Source organism: Cyprinus carpio, chromosome A3 (genome assembly GCF_018340385.1).
Source record: "Cyprinus carpio isolate SPL01 chromosome A3, ASM1834038v1, whole genome shotgun sequence".
Classification (NCBI taxonomy): domain Eukaryota; kingdom Metazoa; phylum Chordata; class Actinopteri; order Cypriniformes; family Cyprinidae; genus Cyprinus; species Cyprinus carpio.
In genome coordinates this window covers 36,882,352-36,891,797 of record NC_056574.1, presented here as the reverse complement: position 1 = coordinate 36,891,797, position 9,446 = coordinate 36,882,352, and the positions used below count along the sequence as shown (strand labels likewise).

Here is a 9,446-nt window from a genome sequence, read left to right as displayed (position 1 = left end):
GAAGAGGAGAAATATGAAGCTGCAAGATTAAGAAGCAAAGCAAAATATACAGTGGAGGGGGAGAAGTGCACAAAGTTTTTCTTTGATCTAGAGAGAAGAAGAGGAAAAGCAGAAATGATTAAAGAAATAAGGGGCAAAAATGGGATAATAGTAGAAGGAAATAAGGAAATTTTGGAAGAAATAAAATCATACTATGAGAACTTATTCTGTACAGAGGGAGTAAAAGAAGGAGAAAAAGTTGAATTACTCAAGCGAATAAAAGCAAGAGCAGGAGAAGTGGACAAAAAAAAAGAGTGTGATGCTTAAGTAAGTGAAGAAGAAATAAAAAGAGCAATAAGTGGATTAAACAAAAGAAAAAGTCCGGGGATAGATGGGTTTGGGAGTGAGTTTTACATTGTTTTAAAAGATTTTTTAACCAGTATCTTAAAATAAGTATTTGATGAGATTTTTAGGAAAGGTGAGATGAACCAAAGAATGGGAATGGTATTAATGAAGCTGATATATGAAAGGAAAGGAGACAAAGTGGAGAACTATAGGCCTATAATGATGCTTAACATCGATCTGAAGATTTTATCAAAAGTTTTAGCTAACAGACTAAAAGAAGTGATGCCCAGTATAATCGAAACAAACCAAGCATAGAGAATTAAAGGAAGAGATATTGCGGATACAACAATGAGCATAAAAGTTACAATAAGATATATTACTGAAAAGAAGAAAGATGGTTTTATAATTAGTTTGGACTTTGAGAAGGCTTTCGACAGGGTAGAGCATGATTTTTTATTTGGGGTTTTAAAGAGTTTTGATTTTGGAGGGAATTTTATTAAATGGGTTAAGAACTTATATAAAGGTGCTGTAACGGGAGTAAAATGTAATGGCTTTTTAACAGAGTGTTAAATTAACAAGATCAATTAGACAGGGTTGCCCGTTGTCTTCACTTTTATATGCTTTAGTTGCAGAACCACTCGGATTAACAGTAAAACAGGAAGGGAGAATAAATATAGGATAGGCATAGAGGGAGGAGAGAATAACATTTTTCAATATGCTGATGATACTACGCTAATGCTGCAAGATCTGGAGAGTGTAGGGGAAGCAATGAAAATAGTAAAAAGATTTTGCAGGGCATCAGGGGCTAAAGTGAATGAGGACAAAACAGTATACATGAGATTTGGGGGAACTGAGGTTTCAGCTGGGCACGTTAATTTTAAGGAAATGAAAGAAATAAAGATTTTAGGTGTTTTAATGGGGAAGGATGAAACGAAAGCAGAAGGAACTATGTGGGAGGAGATTTTAGGAGGGATCGAGAGAAGGTTGAATTTTTGGAAATGAATGTCCTAGGGACTAGGGCTAATGGATGTGGAGCAAAGAAAGAACAGTTTAAGAGTGAAAATGATATATTTATATTTATATTTATATTTATTCAAATATTTGGACGAAGGAAACAAGGCGGCATGGAAGAGAACAATGGAATATTTTTTAAGTAAATGTGGTAATTTTAATCTGGGGGATAACATTTTATGGATGAGAGTGAAAAAAATTATGAAAGAGGGGTTGCCAGATTTTTATCAAGAATTGATGGGTGCGTGGGGGAAATTTTTAACATGTGTGCATTTTAATACACAAGGAAGAGAGAACGTTTTAAACCAGCCTTTATTTTTAAACAGCGGCATTGTTTATGAAGGTAAAGAGGTCTTTTTTAGTAAATGGTGGGAGGTGGGTATCACAAGGGTAAGGGATGTGAATTCAAAGAAGGATTTTTACCAGTACAGTACATTGTTGACATGATGGAGGAGGCAAAGATGGATTTTAACAGACAGGAACTGATAAAGAAATACAACATAATTAAAAAGGCAATACCTGGAGAATGGATAAAGAGAGTGGAAAATATGGAAGAGGCCAAACAAGAGAAAGATGTTTATGTAAGACTGGGGGAGAAACTGTGTGCTTTTAAAGAGTGTACTGTAAAAATGTTTTATTGTTTTTTTAGAGATGTGGTTTTTAAGAAACCTGTAGTAAACGAATACTGGTTATGGATTTTCAATGATGTTAAAGAAGATAACATATGGGGGAACATAAATGGAAAAATTGTACAGACGAAACTGGAGAATTTGGAGTATTTTATCAGGAGCAAAGCAGTGTTCACAGATGTGATTTTAAACAAAATTGGGAGGGAGGAAAGTGCCACATGTATGCCAGGATGCAGACGAAGGGTTTTTACACTTGTTTTTATATTGTAATGAGCTGAAAGATTTTTATGAGAGATGTAAAAGCATGATTTTAATTTTGAGAGGAGAGGGAAATGGGAACTTTGAGTGGGAAAAGGTGTTAATGTTGGGCATTAATGAGAAATGTAAGAATAAAAAGCTCATTAATTTACTCGTGATGTTGATGAAAAGTGCAGTATGGGAAAGAAGGGTGGTGGTGAAAAAGGAAAATGTTTTAATTGATCTGTGGAATGTGTTTAAGAGAAAAGTTGAGAAATATGTAGAATGTCTTTTTTATTATTTTAAGTCAGAGGAAATCATGGATGTTTTTTATGATGTTTTTACTCAGGAGGTCTTAAAGGTTTTAAATGACTTGGGGATGGAATTGTCATTTTTAAAAGACTAAACCTTTTAATTACCTCTTTTTTAAATCTTTGTACGAAAGATATCTGTAAACTCTTAATTTTAGGAGTTTTTATGTCCAAGAAAGCATCTTATATGTTTTAATATGTCACATAATTGATATGTATGTTTGAATTGAAAATTTCTTCAAAAAAAACAAAAAAAAAACAAAGCGCACCCGATCTCGTCTGATCTCAGAAGCTAAGCAGGGTCGGGCCTGGTTAGTACTTGGATGGGAGACCGCCTGGGAATACCAGGTGCTGTAAGCTTTAGTTTTTTCATCAAAAAATATCTAATATAGTGCAAATTAGGGTGGCTGATCTTTACATAGCCCACACTTTGCAGCAGCCCTCGCTTACGGCCATACCACCCTGAGCGCGCCCGATCTCGTCTGATCTCGGAAGCTAAGCAGGGTCGGGCCTGGTTAGTACTTGGATTTGAGAATGCCTGAGAATACCAGGTGCTGTAAGCTTTAGTTTTTTCGTCAAAATTGATCTAATATACTGCCAATTAGGGTGGCTGATTTTTAAATAGCCCACACTTTGCAGCAGCCCTCGCTTACGGCCATACCACCCTGAGTGCGCCCGATCTCGTCTGATCTCGGAAGCTAAGCAGGGTCGGGCCTGGTTAGTACTTGGATTTGAGAATGCCTGGGAATACCAGGTGCTGTAAACTTTAGTTTTTTCTTCACAACTTATCTAATACATTGCGCATTAGGGTGGCTGATCTTTAAATAGCCCACACTTTGCAGCAGGCCTCGCTTACGGCCATAGCACCCTGAGCATGCTAGAGGGAGCTAGTGAGAAACAGGAAGTGTGTTGGCTATGGGAGGTGAGAAAGGCTCACCCAAACTTTTGTGTTGTTTTTTTGCGTTGTTTTTGTTCAAGATAAGTATATTGTTTCTAGTTTTTTGTGTTATTTTTGTTATTTGTCCTGGGATCGTTTTAGTTTTGTGTTGTTTTTTAAATGGACGCATAAACGGCTACAGACATGGGTTCGGCAAGAGAGACAAGGCAGCTAACTGAAAATGGACTGGACAAAAGACAACGAGAAAAGGATTAACCAGAAAGGAGACTCAAACGGATCTATGCTAAGGAAGCAACGGTAGTGATTGATTTGACGGAGGTACAAGATGGGAGAGCAGAGGACATTATAGAAGCATTGAAAGACAAGATTGAAGTGACTAGCATACTAGCGGTAAGACCAAAAATGATGAACCAATATGAAATTACATTGGAGAAAGAGGAAGATATTGAGAAACTGGCAGAAGGATTGATGATAAAAGGAAAGACTTGTGAAATTAAAAAGTTGAACAATAAGGATTTTGCTGTCTCTTTCATGCATCTGCCTGCTTACCTGGAGGATGACGATATTTTAAAGAAGCTGGAGGGATGGGGGGTAACTCCTATCTCACAGATCAAAAGGAGATTCTACCCGGGCACCCGCATAGAAGATGGAACGAGATTCCTGAGAGTACTGTTACCAAAAGAGGTGGCTTCCCTGCCCTACAGCACGAGAATGGAGACGGAAAAGAGACCTCAGTATTTCATGGTGATACATAGCCAGCAGGTGAGAACCTGTAGGTTGTGTATGAGCCCTGAACACATGATGAAGGACTGTCCTGACTTCAAATGCTTTAAGTGTGCGGAAAGAGGACACTTCGCGAGGGACTGTAATGCGGTGAGGTGCCCGGACTGCAGGTTTGTGCTGAACAAGTGCGAGTGCTGGTTCAGAGAACAACATCAGGAGGAAGAGCAGGGGTGCGGGCAGATGCATGAGGAAGACAGTGAAGAGGAGCTACACGGGAACACGGAAGGAACACAAAGAAAGGATATCACAAGCACGGACATTGAAGAGGAAAGTGAAAGGACTGGATTAATGCAGTGCAGTGAGGAAACGGGGTCACTGATGGAAATAACTGATTCTTTACAGATTCAACTGGAAAAGACAGAGGAGCAGGAGTGGGTCAGTGAGGAAGGGAGAATGGACAAAGACAATGAATGCATCGACGATGCCGGCACTACGGGAATCAATAAAAGAAGAAGAAAAACTAAGGTAACACCAATTTTAGAGAAAGCCAAAAGAAAAGTATTAAAACAAGGATGTGAGGAAAAACAGGACAGTGGGGAAATGGTAAAGGAAGGAGAGGGAATGGAGTGACAATATGGGGGTTTTATGGCTTTTATTTTATGGTGCTGAAAATTGTGACTTTTAATGCTAGAGGATTAATGAATGTTTATAAATTTAAAAAGGTGAAGGAATTGTGTCGAAATGAAGATGTGATTTTATTGCAAGAGACAAACTGGAAAAAGAATGTTATGGAGGATATTAGAAAAAGAAGGGAAGGGGAATTACTTGTCAATAATGAAGAGGAAAAAAATGGGAGGAGTGGCGGTTTTAATAAGAAAAGACAGAGGTATAAAGACAAAACTTATATATAATGATAAAAAAGGAAAATGTATAGTGGTAGAAATGGATTTAAATGAAAGAAGACAATTTTGTTTTAGTGAACGTGCACGCTCCCAATGGAGAAAAAGAAAAGAAAATATACTTTTTTCTACTGAGTTTTCCTCAGGTGTGTAACAACGGGATAGGGCGTCAGCCTTGACGTTCTTGGATCCAGGTCGATAGTAAATCATGAAATTGAAAAGGGTAAAGAATAAAGCCCAACGGCCTTGTCTGGGATTAAGTCTCTTGGCCATTCTCAGATACTCCAGATTCTTATGGTCCGTAAGTACTTGTAACGGTTGTCTTTCTCCCTTCAGCCAATGCCTCCACTCCTCAAGTGCTAACTTGATGGCCAGAAGCTCTCGGTTGCCGATGTCATAATTCACCTCCGCCGGGTTGAGCTTGCGGGAGAAGAAGGCACATGGATGGAGTCTGCTGGGATTCCTCTGCTGCTGAGAAAGCACCGCTCCCACTCCGGTGGTGGAGGCATCAACCTCCACAATGAAAGGCTTGTCAGGGTCAGGATGAACCAGGAGAGGAGTGGTAGTGAAGGCTTCCTTAAGGGTAGCGAAGGCCTCCGTGGCCGTTGGGGTCCAGGACAGAGACTTGGGCTTGTTTCGGAGGAGGCTTGTAAGTGGACTGGTGATGGAGCTATAATTCTGGATGAAGCGGCGGTAAAAAAATTGGAGAAGCCGAGGAATCTTTGGAGTTCTTTTACGGCAGTGGGTGTTGGCCAGTTCCTGATGGCATCCACCTTCCCCTAGTCCATCCGGATGCCACTGCTGTTGATGTTATATCCAAGGAACTGCACTGAGGGCTGATGGAAGGAGCACTTTTCCGCTTTCAGGTAGAGTTGGGATTCCCTCAGGCGTTTCAGGACCTCTGCAACGTGGTGACGAAGTTCTGCCAAGCTCTGGGAGTAAATCAGGATGTCATCGATGTAGACTAAGACGAATTTGTGGAGAAACTCCTGGAGCAGCTCGTGGATGAAGTCCTGGAATACGGAGGGGGCGTTGACCAGGCCATACAGCATCACGAGGTACTCGTAGTGTCCAGTGGGTGTGATGAAGGCTGTCTTCCACTCGTCCCCCTCACGTATCTGGATGAGGTTATACGCACTGCGGAGGTCCAACTTGGTGAAGACAGTGGCACCACGGAGGTGTTCCAGGTTCCAGGGCTGCTGGGACAAGAGGAAGGAGATATCTGAACTTGACAGTAATGTTGTTGAGGGCTCGGTAGTCAATACATGGCCGCAAGCCTCTGTCCTTTTTCTCCACAAAGAAGAAGCTCGAACTACGGCGAACCCGTCTCCTGCTTAGTGGCCTTCCAGTTATTAAGTGGATCTGGTAGAAGGATTGCGTGGCTGTGGCCTGGAGGTTGAGCTGACGGCAGAGGGAGCCAGGGATAAAGTTGCCGGCTGACCCAGAATCGAGGATTGCATTGACTGGAATGGAAACATCAGCAGCAGTAAGTGTCACAATAGTGGTGAGTGGTTTCATCTGATTCATGGAAGGAAAGATGGCACTCACCATAGAAGGAGGAGGGCTTATGGGGCATGTGGAGAGGATATGCCCCAGAGATCCGCAGTATAGGCACAGATTATGGGTCAGCCTTCTCTGCCGTTCAGTCACAGTCAGGCGGGTAGAGTCCATTTGCATAGGCTCGTAGGCTGGTTCTGGAGGGCTGACGGGTTCTGGTCGGCAGAGGGAGATGTTGTGCTGAGGCTGGCCCTGGTGCTCTTTGAGACACGACTGCATACGAGTGGCAAAGTGAATGGAGAGTTGGATGAAACGTTCAAGCCTGATGGTATCCTCATATGCAGCGAGATGCAACCGCACTCGTGGGTCCAATCCTTGACGATAGGTAGTCAATAAAGCTTGTTCATTCCACCCACTTGTGGCCGCGAGAGTTCTAAACTGGAGAACATAATCATTCACAGACATCTTGCCTTGTTTTAAATTGTACAGTTCCTCACCAATGGATGAATCCCAGACAGGTTTTCCGAAGACTTCTCTGAAGTGGTCAACGAAGCTAGTATACGACTGGATGACAGGATTATTCTGGGTCCAAATGGAATCGGCCCATTGAAGTGCTTTACCTTTTAACTGTGATATGATGAATGCTACTTTGGATCTTTCGGTGGGATATAAGTGTGGCTGCATCTCCAGGACCAGCGAGCATTGCAGGAGAAATCCGCTGCATTCCCCCACCGAACCAGAGAAGGGCGCTGGTTTGGCCATGGGAGTGGTGGGCACAGGAGGTGAAGAAGTGATGGCGTTGTTATCAGAAGTCCCCGCTGGTGGTGAAGGTGATGGAGTGACGTTGAGTGTTCGACGCAGGGCGTCTACGAGGTCCTGAAAGGGGTCTGGATGGCTCAAGCTTGTGTCAGGCGGTAATTGGTCCGGTCTTCTGTTACAACACAGATGGGTCGGAGACAGAAGATCACAAATAAGGTGGTTTAATGACACAAGCAGATGGGGTATGGTACACAGGTGAGTAAACAGCTGTGATAATGGTGACTGAGGAGTGAGAGTTCAATGATACTGTCCTTGTATTGAGCAGAGTGAAGATCCTAGAGGTAGTAGTAGAGTGGAGATGTTGAGGGCTGGAGACACACACTCACAATAGACACAGGAGGTAACTGGGGATTGGTGGAGATGGGTAAGTATAGCAATGGAAGTCCTTGAAGTTTGCAGGTAGGTAAGTCCTAGATGCGAACGAGACCGGACAGTGACTGTGTGTGTGTGTGAGTGTCTTTTATGTGCCAGTAGATTGGGGTGCTGACGAGGGGCAGGTGTGTGTGATCAGTACTCAGGTGAGGGAGTGCGCTGTGATTGGAAGGTGTTGGAGCCTGGCGTGTCTGTGACAGATTTTGGGTTTGGGAGTAATTTTATAAAATGGATTTCAGTTTTATACAGGGATAATTTTACAAAAGTAAAATGCAACGGTTTTTTAACTCAACCTTTTAAAATTTTAAGATCCATAAGACAGGGGTGTCCATTGTCGGCGCAGTTGTACTCTATGGTAGCAGAACCTTTAGGGCTTTTAATAAATAGAGAAAAAATTATAAATGAAATACAACTGGGAGAGGGAGAAGAATTAAAGAAAATATTTCAATATGCTGATGACACGACAATTGTGGTTGAAAATGTAGAAAGTGTGAAAAGAATGATGGAGAAAACAAAACTGTATTGTGAGGGTTCGGGTGCAAAAATAAATGAAAAAAAAAAATGTATACATGAAATTTGGAAGGGCAGAGGTTCTTACAGGGGTCTGTAAGTTTATGGAAGTGCAATTATTAAAAATTTTAGGAGTAATTGTAGCAAAGAATGAAAAGGAGGCTATGGACAGTATGTGGGAAGAGACGGTGGGAGGGATGGAAAGAAGACTGATTTCCTGGAGAAGCAGGTTTTTAAGTTTAAAGGGGAAAATTTAAGTTGTAAACATGCTAATGTTATCTAGAATGTGGTATATATTACATGTGATGTCATTGCCAGACTGGGTTTTTAAGAGAATAAAGAATTGTGTTTTAGAATTTTTATGGGACAAAAAGCCTCCAAGAATTGCATATTTTACACTGATAGGGAAACCGGGGGAGGGAGGGATGGGTTTGGTGGACGTAGAACAAAAAATGAAAAGCATGAGGGTAAAGGTGGTAAGAAAATATCTGGATGATACGAACAGAGCAGAGTGGAAGAGATTGATGGGTTTTTATTTAAATAAATATGGGAATTTTAATTTGGGGAAAAACGTTTTATGGATGAAGCTTAAGAATTGGATGATGGGGGGATCCCACGATTTTACAAAGAGGTTTTAAGTGCTTGGAGGCATTTTTTAACAGAGGTACAGTAGGTGGCCATCCAAAACGTTGGTTCTACCACCGCTTGTACCGCCGCCTGCAAAGTGCATTTGCAGCTTTTGACCGCTGAGTGGCGCTTTAATCACAAGTTTTCAAACGCATCAAAGCACATTTTCGCAAATAGACGTCAGCTTTGCTTCACCGAAGTGTTATATTTGACTGCAGTCGGGGAAAATGAAAGAAAAAATATTTAATATTCACAGATGAAAGTTTAGTCCCTATGAAGATACGTGCGTTTCTTAGAACGAATTCAAGCAGGATAAATATCAAGCCTATGAGCCTGTGCTTTTATTTTCTCTACACCATATTTTAGATTAGACACATTTAAATAGTGTGCAGTATTATTTATATAATATGAATTATGTGTAATATTATAAAAACAAAATGTGGTTTACTTTGCATCGGAGCATTAAAAGTGGTAGCCTATTGTGAGCTAGGCTTGCGTGTTTTATAAATTATTTTCTTTATTTTAGTAAAACGTGAGGCACTATATAATTCCACTCCCATTATTTAGGCCTAATTAAAACAAGAAACAA

The 9,446-nt window shown here is 41.2% G+C and overlaps 2 non-coding genes across 2 annotated transcripts; both read left to right on the top strand.

The window, feature by feature from the left end:
- Nucleotides 1-2,956: 2,956 nt before the first annotated feature.
- LOC122139191 lies at nucleotides 2,957-3,075 on the top strand. Its single transcript, XR_006156067.1, has one exon. It is a non-coding gene; the product is annotated as a 5S ribosomal RNA (ribosomal RNA).
- An 84-nt stretch (nucleotides 3,076-3,159) lies between these two features.
- On the top strand, nucleotides 3,160-3,278 carry LOC122139195. The gene has a single exon (XR_006156071.1). It is a non-coding gene; the product is annotated as a 5S ribosomal RNA (ribosomal RNA).
- Nucleotides 3,279-9,446: the final 6,168 nt, after the last annotated feature.